The sequence below is a fragment of the Bos grunniens genome, chromosome 19 (assembly GCF_055505025.1).
Source record: "Bos grunniens cultivar Pamir isolate PY7600 chromosome 19, Bosgru_T2T1.0, whole genome shotgun sequence".
NCBI lineage: Eukaryota > Metazoa > Chordata > Mammalia > Artiodactyla > Bovidae > Bos > Bos grunniens.
Window position 1 is genome coordinate 42,046,389 of NC_141183.1, and position 16,263 is coordinate 42,062,651.

Below are 16,263 nucleotides of genomic sequence, written 5' to 3' on the forward strand. Positions count from 1 at the left end.
GTTCCCCTGAGGGAACGCTCTCCTTGCTCCACCCGGCTCTGAGACTCCATACTGAGCCACCCCACTGCGTGGATGTCCTTCTCCCTTTGCTTTTCTTCCTTGTTGAAACACGTAGGTCGTATTTTGCGATGCCTGCAGTTCTTTTGCCTTATTTTTAAATGTACATAGATTCGACTTCATGACTAGTCTTGTTATATCCTATTTTCCCCGTTCCCTGGTTTTTCACTGCGAAATGTCTTAATTGGCTGGATTTCTTCATTAGGTAGCTTTTCTGGGAAGTAGTGAATGGGACTTCCCTGGTGGTCCAGTGGTTAAGAACCTGCCTGCCAGTGCAGGGGACAGGGGTTCGCGCCCTGGTCTGGCAACTATAAGATCCCACAGGCCATGGGGCAACTAAGCCTGTGCACCGCAACTACTGAGTCCACACTCTAGAGCCCATGTGCCACAAGCAGAGAGTGGCCCTCGCCTGCCACAACTCAGCATAGGCAAAAATAAATAAAGAACAACCAAGAAAAGAATTGTTTTCAAGTATTTGCGTGTGCCTTACCTGAGCCAGGCCTTTGCGTATTTGAAACTGTTTGTTGGCTGCCTTCATACACGGAATTTTGATCAGGTATAAAATTCTTGGATCACCTACATTTTTCCTTAGAACTTTATAAATATTGCTCTAACATCTTCTAACATGGGTCATTGCTGTGAATAAGTCTGAACCCAGATTTACCTCTTCCTGTTACAAGTGACTCATGTTTTTTGCCTAGATATATGAAGGATTATTCACTTTCATGAATTTAGTCATTGTATGTGGCCATTCAGACTTAAATTGAAGAAAGTAGGGAAACCACTAGACCATTCAGGTATGACCTAAATCAAATCCCTTATGATTATACAGTGGAAGTGAGAAATAGATTTAAGGGCCTAAATCTGATAGATAGAGTGCCTGATGAACTATGGAATGAGGTTCATGACATTGTACAGGAGACAGGGATCAAGACCATCCCCATGGAAAAGAAATGCAAAAAAGCAAAATGGCTGTCTGGGGAAGCCTTACAAATACCTGTGAAAAGAAGAGAAGCGAAAAGCAAAGGAGAAAAGGAAAGATATAAGCATCTGAATGCAGAGTTCCAAAGAATAGCAAGAAGAGATAAGAAAGCCTTCCTCAGCGATCAATGCAAAGAAATAGAGGAAAACAACAGAATGGGAAAGACTAGAGATGTCTTCAAGAAAATCAGAGATACCAAAGGAACACTTCATGCAAAGATGGGCTCGATAAAGGACAGAAACGGTATGGACCTAACAGAAGCAGATGATATTAAGAAGAGGTGGCAAGAATACACAGAAGAACTGTACAAAAAAGATCTTCACGACCCAGATAATCACAATGGTGTGATCACTGACCTAGAGCCAGACATCCTGGAATGTGAAGTCAAGTGGGCCTTAGAAAGCATCACAATGAACAAAGCTAGTGGAGGTGATGGAATTCCAGTTGAGCTATTCCAAATCCTGAAAGATGATGCTATGAAAGTGCTGCACTCAATATGCCAGCAAATTTGCAAAACTCAGCAGTAGCCACAGGACTGGAAAAGGTCAGTTTTCATTTCAATCCCAAAGAAAGGCAATGCCAAAGGATGCTCAAACTACCACACAATTGCAGTCATCTCACACGCTAGTAAAGTAATGCTCAAAATTCTCCAAGCCAGGCTTCAGCAATATGTGAACCGTGAACTTCCTGATGTTCAAGCTGGTTTTAGAAAAGGCAGAGGAACCAGAGATCAAATTGCCAACATCCGCTGGATCATGGAAAAAGCAAGAGAGTTCCAGAAAAACATCTATTTCTGCTTTATTGACTATGCCAAAGCCTTTGACTGTATGGATCACAGTAAACTGTGGAACATTCTGAAAGAGATGGGAATACCAGACCACCTGATCTGTCTCTTGAGAAATTTGTATGCAGGTCAGAAAGCAACACTTAGAACTGGACGTGGAACAACAGACTGGTTCCAAATAGGAAAAGGAGTTCATCAAGGCTATATATTGTCACCCTGTCTATTGAACTTCTATGCAGAGTACATCATGAGAAATGCTGGACTGGAAGAAACATAAGCTGGAATCAAGATTGCCGGGAGAAATATCAAAAACCTCAGATATGCAGATGACACCACCCTTATGGCAGAAAGTGAAGAGGAACTCAAAAGCCTCTTGATGAAAGTGAAAGTGGAGAGTGAAAAAGTTGGCTTAAAGCTCAACATTCAGAAAACAAAGATTACAACATGCGGTCCCATCACTTCATGGGAAATAGATGGGGAAACAGTGTCAGACTTTATTTTTCTGGGCTCCAAAATCACTGCAGACGGTGACTGCAGCCATGAAATTAAAAGACGCTTACTCCTTGGAAGGAAAGTTATGACCAATCTAGATAGAATATTCAAAAGCAGAGACATTACTTTACCAACAAAGGTCCGTCTAGTCAAGGCTATGGTTTTTCCTGTGGTCATGTATGGATGTGAGAGTTAGACTGTGAAGAAGGCTGAGAACTGAAGAGTTGATGCTTTTGAACTGTGGTGTTGGAGAAGACTCTTGAGAGTCCCTTGGACTGCAAGGAGATCCAACCAGTCCATTCTGAAGGAGATCAGCCCTGGGATTTCTTTGGAAGGAATGATGCTAAAGCTGAAACTCCAGTACTTTGGCCACCTCATGCGAAGAGTTGACTCATTGGAAAAGACTCTGATGCTGGGAGGGATTGGGGGCAAGAGGAGAAGGGGACGACAGAGGATGAGATGGTTGGATGGCATCACCGACTTGATGGACGTGAGTCTGAGTGAACTCCAGGAGTTGGTGATGGACAGGGAGGCCTGGCGTGCTGCGATTCATTGGGTCTCAAAGAGTCGGACACGACTGAGCGACTGATCTGATCTGATCTGATCTGATGTTACGTTTCTGTGCATCTGTGCTAATTTTTCCTACAACAGAGTGTATCCTTTAAATTTGTAGATTCTGCTCTTCATTTCAGCAAAGTATACTTTTTTTCCTTTGAACACTTTATTCTCCACTTTCTGGGCTCTCTACTTCAGGGATTTATGGGCTTCCCGGGTGGCTCAGTGGTCAAGAACACGCCAGCCAATGCAGGAGACTTGGCTTCATTCCCTGGGTCAGGAAGAACCCCTGGAGAAGAAAATGGCAACCCACTCCAGTATTCTTGCCTGGGAAATCCCACCAACAAAGACACCTGTTGGGGTCCAGTCCATGGGGTCACAAATAATTGTACATGACTGAGTGACTGAGCATGCATGTACTACCTCAGGGACACTAAATGTATTTATATAGTAGATTTCTCTTGTCTCTTATTAATGTATACAATTTCTATAACTGCAAAAGTCTATGTAGATGTAAGATGTCTTAGTTCAGGCTTCCACAACAAATTGTCATAGACTGGGTAGCTCATAAACATCAGAAATTTGTTTCTCATAGTTCTGGAGGCTACAAAGTCCAAGGTCAAGGCACCAGCAGATTTAATGTTTGATGAGATCTCACGTTCTGGTTCATAGATGGTCATCTCTCTGTGTCCTCACATGGCCAAAGGGGCAAGAGAGCTCTCTGAAATCTCTTTTATTTTTATTTTTAAAATTTATTTGGTTATGCTGAGTCTTAGTTGGGCTTCCCAGGTGGAGCTAGTTGTAAAGAACCTGTCTGTCAATGCAGGAGACATAAGAGTTGTGGGTTTGGTACCTGGGTCAGGAAGATCCCTTAGAGAAGGAAATGGCAACACACTCCAGTATTCTTGCTTGGAGAATGCCAAGGACAGGGGAGCCTTGCGGGCTAGTTCATAGGGTCGCAAAGAGTGGAACACTACTAAAGCTACTTAGCACTCACGGGTCTTAGTTTCGTCATGCAGGATCCAGTTCTCTGACTAGGAATCTAACCCAAGACCCCTGCATTGGGAGCAGAGTCCTAGCCAATGGACCACCAGTCCCCTGGAGCCGCTCTCTTTTTTTTTCCTGGAGTCTCTTTTATATGAGCATTAATTCCATTCATGAGGGCTCCACTCTCCTGACCTAATCACCTCCCAAAGGCCCCACCTTCTAATATCATCATATGGGGGATTAAAATGACAACATATGAATTTTGGGGAGGACACAAATATTGAGTTCAGAACATAAGCATACTAATTATTGTTATAAGTATAATCCAACTATGGGACTTGTAATGTTCTTTTTCAGTTCAAGTCTCAAATACCAAAAACTTTGTGAGTGACCTTTAGGTGTGTGTCTTCGAGTATGTGTACACACTTAAGCATATTAAGTAATAACATTAAAAAATATCCACCATATGCTACATGGGTGCCACTGTTTACAGCAAAGTTGAAGGGGAGAAAATAATATTTATTTAGGAACAGACATACCACAAGGCCCAGGTTTTACAAGCATGTGAATGTGTAGATAATGATATAGTAGACTGAGATAAAAGATATCACAGTAGTCCGTTTGTTTTCCAAGAACTTCAGGGACCAAGCAATATTTAGAACTAGTTTTTATTTAACCTTAATGCTTCAGAACTGTACAAAGCAATGACATAAGAACTTTATTACACATTAGCTCATTCAGTACTCACAATAACTATGCTGCTGCTGCTGCTGCTGTGTCGCTTCAGTCGTGTCCGACTCTGTGCAACCCCATAGACGGCAGCCCACCAGGCTCCCCCATCCCTGGGATTCTCCACACAAGAACACTGGAGTGGGTTGCCATTTCCTTCTCCAATGCAGGAAAGTGAAAAGTGCAAGTGAAGTCGCTCAGTCGTGTCCAACCCTCAGCGACCCCATGGACTGCAGCCTACCAGGCTCCTCCGTCCATGGGATTTTCCAGGCAAGAGTACTGGAGTGGGATGCCATTGCCTTCTCCCACAATAACTCTACAGACAAATATGATTTGACCATCACTCAATAAAGATTAGACCAAGCCTTAGAAAAGTTAAATGAATCCCCAGAGTTGCCTCACTGCTATATGGTAGAGTGGGTTTGGAACCAAAGTTTCCCAAAGCAGTGTTTCCACATTAATCCTCTCTCTCACCCATCTTTTGCTATAGTGGGAAGTTCTGAAGGAAAAAAAAGAGCTGTATGTGTCTTAAAGGGTATTCATATTTTAAGAAGTCAAATCTGTTGGTTCCCATGAATGCATATTATCTTTACAGCAATATATGTCAGAATTGTAAAACATATGGACTGTAAAACTTCTCTAAAAAGTCATTTTTAGTCACTGTCTTTTCTCAACTGCTCCTTAGATCCTTTAGTTCATGTTCCAAAAGGCACTCAAGCTCAACGTATTTAAAGTGAAACCCATTATTTCACCCCCAAGAACTTTTTCTTCCTCCAAGTTTAGTCACTGACAACTCAGAGCTTCCTTTCTTTCTACTTTCTATTACTCATCAAAATTTTTGCTTCTATCTTTTCATTCCCTCATTTTCCTGGATCTGTTCCTTTTCATTTAAAATGTCACGTCTGGGGACTTCCCTGATGATCCAGTGGCTAAGACTCCACACTCGCAATGCAGGGGCCCCAGGTTCAATCCCTGGTCAGGGAACTAGATCCCATATACCTCAACTAAGAATTTGCATGCCACAATTAAGACTTGGTGCAGTCAAATAAAGTATTTTTTTTTTAAAGGGCAAGGTATTATAAGTTTATGTCTGGAATACTAATAGGTTAGAAGATTCTGTTTCCAATTTTTTAAGCATATGAATTAAATTTTTCATAGGCTATGATACAGTTGTATTAATTTCAGGAATAAAATAAAAATGGAAACATTTCCAGGCATTTTAAATAAAATGCTCTCTCAATAAAAAGTGTGTCTTTGAAAAAGCAGTAACATTTATTGTTAACACCATCTTATCTTTAAGTTCAGTTCAGTTCAGTTCAGTCGCTCAGTCGTGTCCGACTCTTTGCGACCCCATGAATCACAGCACGCCAGGCCTCCCTGTCCATCACCAACTCCCGAAGTTCACTCAGACTCATGTCCATCGAGTCGGTGATGCCATCCAGCCATCTCATCCTCTGTTGTTCCCTTCTCCTGCCCCCAATCCCTCCCAGCATCAGAGTCTTTTCCAATGAGTCAACTCTTCGCATGAGGTGGCCAAAGTACTGGAGTTTCAGCTTTAGCATCATTCCTTCCAAAGAAATCCCAGGGCTGATCTCCTTCAGAATGGACTGGTTGGATCTCCTTGCAGTCCAAGAGACTCTCAAGAGTCTTCTCCAGCATCACAGTTCAAAAGCATCAATTCTTCGGCGCTCAGCCTTCTTCACAGTCCAACTCTTACAACTCTTATCTTTAAAGGTACTGGTTAAATAAATGTATTTATTATTTTAATAGCTGCTAGGTAGCACAGTCTTTTGTGGCTCAGACAATAAAGAATCTGCCCACAGTGCAAGAGACCCGAATTTGATCCCTGAGCTGGGAAGATTCCCCTGGAGAAGGGAATGGCTACCCACTCCAGTATCCTTGCCTGGAGAATTCCATGGACAGAGGGGCCTCGAGGGCTACAGTCCGCAGGGTAGCAGAGAGTCAGTCACGACTGAATAACTAACACTTTCACTTTCACCCTCAAATGACTGGTGAATCTATTTTTTTGTTTGTTTTTGTTTGTTTTTTTGTTTCTTTTATTTGGCAGTGTCAGGTCTTAGCATGGGCTCAGTAGACCCGTGGCATGTGGGATCTCATTGCCTGGATCAGGGATCAAGCCCACGTCCCCTGTATTTGAAGGCAGATTCCCAACCACCGGACCACGAGTGAAGTCCCAAACCTATTTGATACAGTTGATTTTTACTGTTGCTCCCCATCTCTTTACACAATATTATAAGGACTCTATCAGTTAAAAACTGGGGGGCTTGGGGTTTTTTAAAACATTTTTTAAATGTTCATTTATTTGGCTGAGCCAGGTCTTAGTTATATTTCGAAGCATGTGGGATCTTAGTTCCCAAACCAAGGACCAAACCCACATCCCCTGCATTGAAGGCAGATTCTTAACTACTGGACCACCGAGGAAGTCCCTGTTTCTGTTTTTATGAAAATGGTGTTAATAGTGATAAACTGGAGTACACAAATTCCACTCAGATTTCTCTTATCATTAAGATACAACTCGTGTACAGAGAAGTTAGCTAACAGCATCTGGCTACCAGCATTAGTCCATATGTTAGATCTCAGTAAAGTTTAGTTAAAAAAAAATTGTAGTATTTTTTTCTGTACCCCAGGGCAGCATCTATTGCACCCCCAGGACAGAGCACACGTGCCCTTTTGAAGATCACTGTAGTAAAGCATTGCTCTGATCCTGATCCTCTCCTGCCAGGAGGCTGATGGCAATAACTTAGTGTTTGGCCTGGGCCATTCTTTCTACAGGACATGGCCTGACCTTAGCAGGTAAGTTGCCAGTTATGGCTTTCCTACCTTATATTATCATTCATCAATGCTTGGGTTTGAGTCTCAGATTTAAAATAAATGGATAAATAAAATAATAACAACAACAATAAAAGCAAATACTACAGAACTTACTTCTTCCTAGTATTGTTCGGAGTTTTTACATATATTAATTTAATCTTCATTGCTTTCTGAAATAATATTATTATCCCCTTTTCTTTACAGAAGATAAAACTGAGACACAGAGATTATATAACTCCTCCAAAGTCACTATGTAGTAAATGGTGGAAGTGGGTGGATTGGAGTCTGGGTGGTTTAACTCCAGAGCTTGTTCTTAGAGCACTTGATTGTTCTGCCCTGCTTCATATAACACATCATGGATTATTATAACAGGGCTGGAGAAGCAGTGCTAAGCTAGACGGCTTTCAGCCAATCCCAAGTTCAAAATGAGGCAGTGCTGCTTCTGACTGCTTCTGCTTCCGACAGAAACACTGGCACTGCTTGGGGGCTGAAATAGGAAAGAAGACTGGGAACCAGAAACGGCTTAAAAGCTGCAGCAAAAAACAGAGATTTTAGACTGATTCCAAGGAAAAGGAAATGAAAATAAGGAAACAGTTTCCATTTCCATGGCATCAAAGAATTAAAACAATTAGTAACTGATTTAACAAAAGAAGCGCAAGAATTGTACACCCAAACTACAAAATACTGAAAGAAATTAAAAATGATCTAAATGATTGGCAAGACATCATACTCACAAATCAAAATGTTTAATATTGTCAAGATGGCATTACTCTGAATTGCCTTACAGATCTAATGAAATTCCTATCAAAAAATCAGCATCCGTTTTTGCAGAAACTGGTGAGGCGATCTTAACATTCATATGGAAATACAAGGGACTTAGAATAGCCAAAACAATCTTGAAAAAGAAGAACAAAGCTGGAGGAATCATGCTTCCTAATTTCAAAACCTAGTCAAAAACTACACTAATGAAAATAGTGTGGTAATGGCATACAGATAGACACATAGCTCAATGGACTAGAACTGAGTGTCCAGAAATAAACCTTCTCATTTTTGGCTAACTGATTTTCAGCAAGGGTGCCAAGACTGTTTGATGGAGAAAAAATAGGCTTTTCAACAAATGGTGCTCAGACAACTGGATATCCATATATAAATGAATGAATTTGGACTCTGATCTCACACCCTAGTATGCAAAAAATTAACTCACAACGTGTAACAGGCCTAAATATAAGACCCCAAACAGTGACACTCTTAGAGGAAAGCATAGGAGTAATCTTTCTGTCTTAGATATGACACCAGAAGCACAAACGATGCAAGAAAAAAATAAGTAAATCAGACTTCAGCAAAATGTTTAAATTTTGCGCTTTAAAGAACACTACCAAGAAAGTGAAAAGGCGCCCTCCATGTATGTCTTGGCAGAGATGGCACTTGCAGTCCTTGTTCCCGTAGTGCTCGGAGTAGAAGGAAAGGGGTAAGACTCTGGTCCCCTCAGCATCACGTCTTTGGTACTGGCGGCTTCTGGTCTACTGGTTCTGTTCTCAGGTATCAGAAAAGAAGCAGGAAAAAGAAAAATTAGTAAATAAATGTAAGTGAAAAGACAACCCACAAAATATTTGCAAATCATTTATCTGATAAGGGATTTGTGTTTAGGATATATAATCTAACAACTCAACAATAAAGAGAAAAATAACTCACTGAAAAATTGGCAAAAGACTTGGATAGCGGGGACGCGGGGAGGAGCTACGCGCGTGGGGGTGAACGCCCGCTCTACGTGCTCGCTGCGCGCGAGCCCGGAAAAAAAAAAAAAAGACTTGGATAGCTATTTTTCCAAAGAAGATGTACGAATGGCCAATAAGATGAAAAGATGTTCCACATTATTACTCATTAGAAAAATGCAAATGAAAACCACAGTGAAATTGCTAAAAGGTACAGAGTTTCTTTGAAGGATGACAAAAATGTTTCAAAGCTGATTATGGTGATGGTTACGCAACTGTGAATGTACTAAAACCCACTGAATTGTGCACTTTAAATGGGTGAATTATAGGCAGGTGAATTATAAGCCAATAAAACTGTTACCAAACACCCACAATGAGATGCCACTTTCTACCTCCCAGGATGGCTAAAAGAGAAAAAATAGTGATAAATGATGACTAATAAGTAGAAAAATGGCAACCCTCATACTGGCTGGTAGGATTGTGAAATGATGCAGTCATTTTGAAAGCTCTTCAAAATGTTAAACAATGTTAAACATGACCAGCAATTCCCCTCTTCGGTATATGCTCAAGAGAAATGAAAACATACTTCCACACAAAAACTTGTACATCAATATTCACAGAAGCTCTAATCACAATAGCTAAAAAGTGGAAACAGCCTAATTGTGCATGAACTGATGAATGAATAAACAATATGTGGTAAATCCACACAGAGGAATAATATTTAACCATGAAAAGAAAGGAAGTAATGATACATGCTGCAACATGGATGAATCTTGAAACCATCATACAAAGTAAAAGACGTCAGACATAAAAGACCACGTACTGAGTGATTACATTTATAGGAAATGTCCTGAATAAGCAAATCCATAGAGACAGAAAGTAGATGAGTGGTTTTCAGGGGCTGGAGGAAGGGGGAAATAGTGAGTGACTGCTAAGGCACACAGGGTTTCTTTTGGAGTGACAAAAATACCCTAAAATTAGATAGTGATGGTTGTACAACTCGGTGAATATTCTGAAAACCACTGAATTGCACACTGTTTTAAAATATTTATTTATTTGGCTATGCCAAATCTTAGTTGCAGCATGCAAACTCTTAGTGGCAGCATGTGGGATCTAGTTTCCTGACCTGGGATTGAACCTGGGCCCCCAGCACTGGGAGCGTGGAGTCTTAGCCACTGGCCACCAGGGAAGTCCCTGAATTGCATACTTTAAAAGGGCAAATTTTATGTGAATTATATATCAATAAACCTATTATTGAAGTTTTTTTTTAATCATTAATATAGTAATGTGATACCGTGAATCAGAATAGAATTTAAAAGTCAAATAGTGCACAGGACTCTCATGAAAATATAGGCTATGACTCTGTATATTATAGAATAAGCATCTGAAAATACAGTTAATTTGCACAAGTAAGCCAAAGATAACAGTGTATATAGTAGAAAAGGATGATGAGTGTATGAAATTGGTTATTTCTGGGCTAGCAAGTTACTTATCTCTATTCTCAGTGTATTGTTTATGAACTTGTTCATATCTGAGCATAAAGCCACCCTTTATTTTTTTATTGTCATTTTCAAACAAATGTGACCTCTCTAGTAAAGAAATAATACTTCTTTTCTAGAAGAAGAACTTTTCAAATGGAAGAATTTTGCTTCTAAAGGCAGACAGAAAATATCAGAACTATGGCAACATTGTTTCTATAGCAATGAAATCTACCTTTCTTTAGCCAAACAAGGCTATAAATCATTCTATTGCCAACTAGATAGCAATCCAAACCTGAAGCTAATGACACATTTCATGCTTGAAGAGAAAGTAAACAAAAGTCCTTTATTGTGTCTTTGTTGTGTTCAACTGCTAAGTTGTGTCTGACTTTTTTCAGCCCCACAGACTGTAGCATGCCAGGCTGCTCTGTCCTTCATCATCTCCTGGAGTTTGCTTAAACTCATGTCCACTGAGTCTATGATGCCATTAATATCCAACCATCTCATCCTCTGCCTCCCCCTTCTCCTTTGCTTTCAATTTTCCCCAGCATCAGAGTCTTTTCCGATGAGTCAGCTCTTTGCATCAGGCGGCCAAAGAATTGGAGCTACAGCTTCAGCAACAGTGCTTCCAATGAATATTCAGGGTTGATTTCCTTCAGGATGGACTGGTTTGATCTCCTTGCTGTCCAAGGGATTCTCAAGAGTCTTCTCCAGCACCGTAGTTCAGAAGTATCAATTCTTTGGTGCTCAGCCTTCTTTATGGTCCAACTCTCACATCCTTACAGGACTACTGGAAAGACCACAGCCTTGACTATACAGATCTTTGTTGGCAAAGTGATGTCTCTGCTTCTTAATACTCTGTCTAGGTTTGTCATAGCTTTTCTTCCAAGGAGCAAACATCTTTTAATTTCATGGCTGCAGTCATTACCTGCAGTGGTTTGGGAGCCCAAGAAAATATAGTCTGTTGCTGCTTCTGCTGCTGCTAAGTCACTTCAGTCGTGTCTGACTCTGTGCGACCCCATAGACGGCAGCCCACCAGGCTCCCCCATCCCGGGGATTCTCCAGGCAAGAACACTGGAGTGGATTGCCATTTCCTTCTCCAATGCATGAAACTGAAAAGTCAAAGTGAAGTCATTCAGTCGTGTCCGACTCTTAGCGACCTCATGGACTGCAGCCTACCAGGCTCCTCCGTCCATGGGATTTTCCAGGCAAGAGTACTGGAGTGGGGTGCCATTGCCTTCTCCAAAATACAGTCTAGGCTGTTGCAAAAACTCAACAGCATATGATGTGAAAGAACAATTACTGTCATCTGTGCATCCTGGAAGCTATTTCCCATCACAAAGGAAGGAAACGGCTGGTGTGCTATGTACAAATCAGCCTTTGACGTATATTTGCTACATATATGAGGGGAAAATGCTCCATGACATTTAATTCTATTTATCACTCCAGATGCATGCTATGGGAAAAGAAACTTTTCATCTATAATACTTATCTTGTGAGAAAATACACGGTGGAGTCGGTACTGATGGAAACCTGGCCGCATGTTTAGCAAAGAAAGGTGTGACGGTAGGAACAAACGGTTGCACTTGAAGGCCAATCTTCTGCTTCATTCCCAGAGAACAATCAGCAGACAACATGCACCCTGACCCTGAATCAGGGATAAAGGGAAGAGTGAAGATTGCAAATATGAGCAGGTCACACCATTGAGTGAATGTCTTCTTAGTGAGGAGGAACAAGATTCTGCTTTTCTAAATGGAGGCATGTTGTCTGTTGAAGGAAGGCCCTCCCACACATTTTTTTAAAATAAAGGAAGGGATTTATAGTATTTCTTCCCGACGACGCTCATAATGCCTGCAGAGATATTTCTCTGTTTTCAAGTGGATTATCTCAGCTCTGTGTTCACATTCTTGCAAGGCCTGAACCTGCCACTTCAAGATGCATATAGCAACAAGTTTTAAAAGTTAAGAATAAACCAGCAGAATTTCTTAAGAAGATCCAAACAGGCTGTATGAATTATTTATTGCCACATAACAAATCACTCCAAAGCTTAGCAGTTTAAAACAATAAGCATTTATGATCTCATAGTTGCTGTGGGGCAAGAACTTGGGAGCAGGTTAGCTGGGCGACTCTGACTCAGGATTGCTCATGAGGTAGTGGTCAAGTTTTTCACTGGAGTAGTAGTCTCAAGGCTTGACTGGGGAAGTATCCATTTCTAAGCTCACTTGGGTGGCTGTTGGCAGGACTCAGTCATCCCTGGCTGTGGAGTGGAGATGGCAGTTCATTCACTGCCACGTGTTCCCTGCCACAACCTGCCCCCTCCCCTCCGCAGGGCATCTCACAACAAGGTGGCTGAGAGAAGGCCAACAAGACAGAAGCCAGAGTGTTTTTGTAACCTAATCTCAGAAGTGACATCCATCCCTTCTGCCCTAATCGCTTTGTAAGAAATGTGTCAGGGGACTTCCCTGGTGGTCTGGTGGTCCACGGGACTTTGAGCTTCCACTTCTGGGGGGCACAGGTTCAGTCCCTGGTCGGGGAACTAAAGATTCCACGTGTCATGTGTGCATACGTGAGTGCTAAGTGGCTTCAGTCAGGTCCAATTCTTTGTGACCTCATGAACTGTAGCCCATCAGGCTCCTCTGTCCATGGGATTCTCCAGGCAAGAGAATACTGGAGAATCCCATGGACAGAGGAGCCTGATGGACTACGGTCCATGGGGTCACAAAAGAGTTGGATGCTGAGGGACTAACACTTCACTTCATGGAGACCAAAAGAGGTTTGAATTAGGGTAGTGAGTCTTTTCTTGATCTGCTCTACCAGGTATGAGAGACTGTTGTTTGCCCTCCAATATCTATTTCCCTCTTTGTCCTTAGTAACAAAATTCCTATTTATTAACTGGGCACATGGCTACCTGGAGTAAGGACAACAGTGATCTGTTTTCCTGCAGTTAGATGTGGTCATGTGACTGTTCTGGTCAATGAAGTATAAGCAGTAGTTGGTACAAGCAAAGTAAAGAGTTGGTGTGAGCAATTTTGAGGAAGTAGCCCTATGGGAAAGCAGTGTACCCTTCTATAGGCTTTTGTGTTGGCTAGAACATGCATGTAATGACTGAAACTCCAGCAGCCAAACTGAACCATGAGGTCACCTTGAGAGTAGAATTCATGAACGATGAAACATGAAAGAAGGACACTCTGAGAGTCCACACCAATCCTGGGATGACTATCTTTGGATTTTGTATGTATGGAAGAGAAATAAATTTGCCTTTTTGTTGGAGTCATGCCTACTTTTTCCTGTTACTCCTAACTGATAATGTGACTTGTATGTTCATGTCCAGATCCTAAACATGTACAATTCACATTTAGTCCTGCTATGACCTGAGCCGCAGTTCAGGTCATAGCACTGAATTGCACAACGTCTCTTAAGTACAGGGCAAAAAGCTTTAGCAAACGTTGCCAGGTTCCCGGTGGTAACAGGTGAGGACCTAGGATGTCTGTGTCTTGACTGGCTGTGTCTAGATTATGGGGGTAATTTATAGCGAGCTTGATGCACCTGTTGAACTGCAGAAGCAGAGCCAGGTTAGGACAGGAACTAGACTTTTTTTTCAAATTGTGTCTTCTCATTCATTTCTTTTCCTTTTGACATGTACACACTGCTTTATTTTTGGCTGTGCTGAGTCTTCCTTGCTGCCCACAAGCTTTCTCAGGTTGTGGAGAGTGGGGACTATTCTTTAGCTGCAGTGCACCAGCTTCTCATTGCTGTGGTTCTCTTGTTGCGGAGCACAGGCTCTCGCCACACGGGCTTCAGTAGTTGTGGCACACAGGCTCAGTTGCTCTGTGTGGCATGTGGGATCTTTCCGGGCCAGGAATCAAACCCATGTCCTTTGCTTTGGCAGGCTGATTCTTATCCACTGGACCACCAGGGAAGCCCAGGGCAAGGACTAATGCTTGGGGTTCTCTTCAGGTCACTGAACGAGCGGGAGACTGTTGGACCCTGAGCACTCCTGCCGTCTGCCATGGGTGCTGCCTGAGTCCAAAGGCCTGACAGGTTTACGATCTGTAGGTCAAGTGTCCATCTGACTCAGATATGCAGAGCCAGCAAAGACCTTTAAGAACAGGGAGTGGGAGCTGCCGGGGACAAGGAAGTACAGATAAAAGCAAATCTGTCTTCTGAAAATAGGCAGGGAAAAGACACAAACAAAAAACCCGTATCAAGCACCAACGTGGACAGTGTTTGTGTTGTGTGGGTCAATGCCAAACAGAGGCCCCTGGGAAACAAAGGCCATGTCTGTTTTCCTTTCACGGCCTCTGCTCCGCGGTATCAATGACCTTCTCTAGTGAAACCCACACCCAGGCTTATGCCAGGGCTATGCTTAGCTCCCACTCTCCTTTTCATGGCATACCAAGAAATAACTTGCCTCAGGGCATGTGTATAGGGTGTTTCTGGGGCATTTTGTGCCAAGGACAGCAGTGGAGACTCCAAGATGCCCACCAGTTTCTTAGGCTCAAAGTATCCCTATTGTAAAATGCAAGTCCTGCCTTGTGGGAAAAGCAGGAATTCACCTTAAGGAACAGGAAAGTTTCAGCAGTTTTATAACCTGCCATCAAAATTCCGGATTGTGCACATTTTTTGGAATGCTTCTGAACTAAGCAACTTTACTTTGATAAACTTACTCCACTATCTTCAGACTGTTCTATCCGGGTATACACTGGTTCAAGAATGCCTGTAGATAAAAATACATTCCCAGTGCCAATTATTTTAAAATATATTCCCCCAAACAGGCAGAGACACTTTCACTGGTCCAGAAGGAGTCAGTGTGGGAGGCTCAGTGTGGATTGCAAAGTGTTTGGGTCTTCAAGTCAGGCAGATCTTCTTTGAGATCAAGACTCTCATGATGGAGTCCAAAGATATGATCCATAGTTACGGAACAAAAAATGAAGAAGGAGTACACACATTACTTAATTACCAAGATGATCAGCTGAGGAGTTATAAATATTGATAAAACCTTAGTGGGTTGCTGTATAACACAGGGAACTCTGCCCGGTGCTCTGTGATGACCTAGAGGAGTGAGATGAGGGGTGAGGGAGGGCCAAGAGGGAAGCGATATACATGTACTTATGGGCTGATACATGTTGCTATATGGCAGAAACCAGCACAACCTTGTAAAGCAATTATCCTCCAATTGAAAATAAATTTAAAAATAAACGAATAAAAACTTGCACTCCTAAAAAGAAACTTTAGCAGGAAGCAACTGGGGAGATGAAAAGGAAATGTTAAGTGCACTAAATCCTTCTCTCTCACAACAGGAGGTCAATTAATAAATCAAGAAATGATGGTATACATGCATTGTTGGTGGGAATGTAAATTGGTGCAGCTGCTATGGAAAGCAGTATGAAGGTTCCTTAAAAAACTGAAAATTGAGGGACTTCCTTGGTGGTCCAGTGGTTAAGAGCCTATGTTTCCAATGCAGGGGGTGCCTGTTAGATCCCTGGTCAGGGCTAAGATCCCACATGCCTAGTGGCCAAAAAACCAAAACATAAAACAGAAACAGTATTGTGACAAATTCACTAAAGACCTTAAAAATGGTCCACATTAAAACAAAAATCTTTAAAAAACTAAAAACTGAGTTACATGAAAGTGAAAGTGAAGTTGCTCAGTTGT

At 41.9% G+C, this 16,263-nt stretch overlaps 1 protein-coding gene and 1 non-coding gene across 2 annotated transcripts in view; both read left to right on the forward strand.

Moving 5' to 3' along the window:
- The window catches only part of TMIGD1 (transmembrane and immunoglobulin domain containing 1), a 62,305-nt gene that overhangs the window by 15,746 nt on the left and 30,296 nt on the right, over positions 1 to 16,263 (forward strand). The window lies entirely within an intron of this gene.
- On the forward strand, positions 8,814 to 8,971 carry LOC147352399 (small nucleolar RNA SNORA57). The gene has a single exon (XR_015148474.1). It is a non-coding gene; the product is annotated as a small nucleolar RNA SNORA57 (small nucleolar RNA).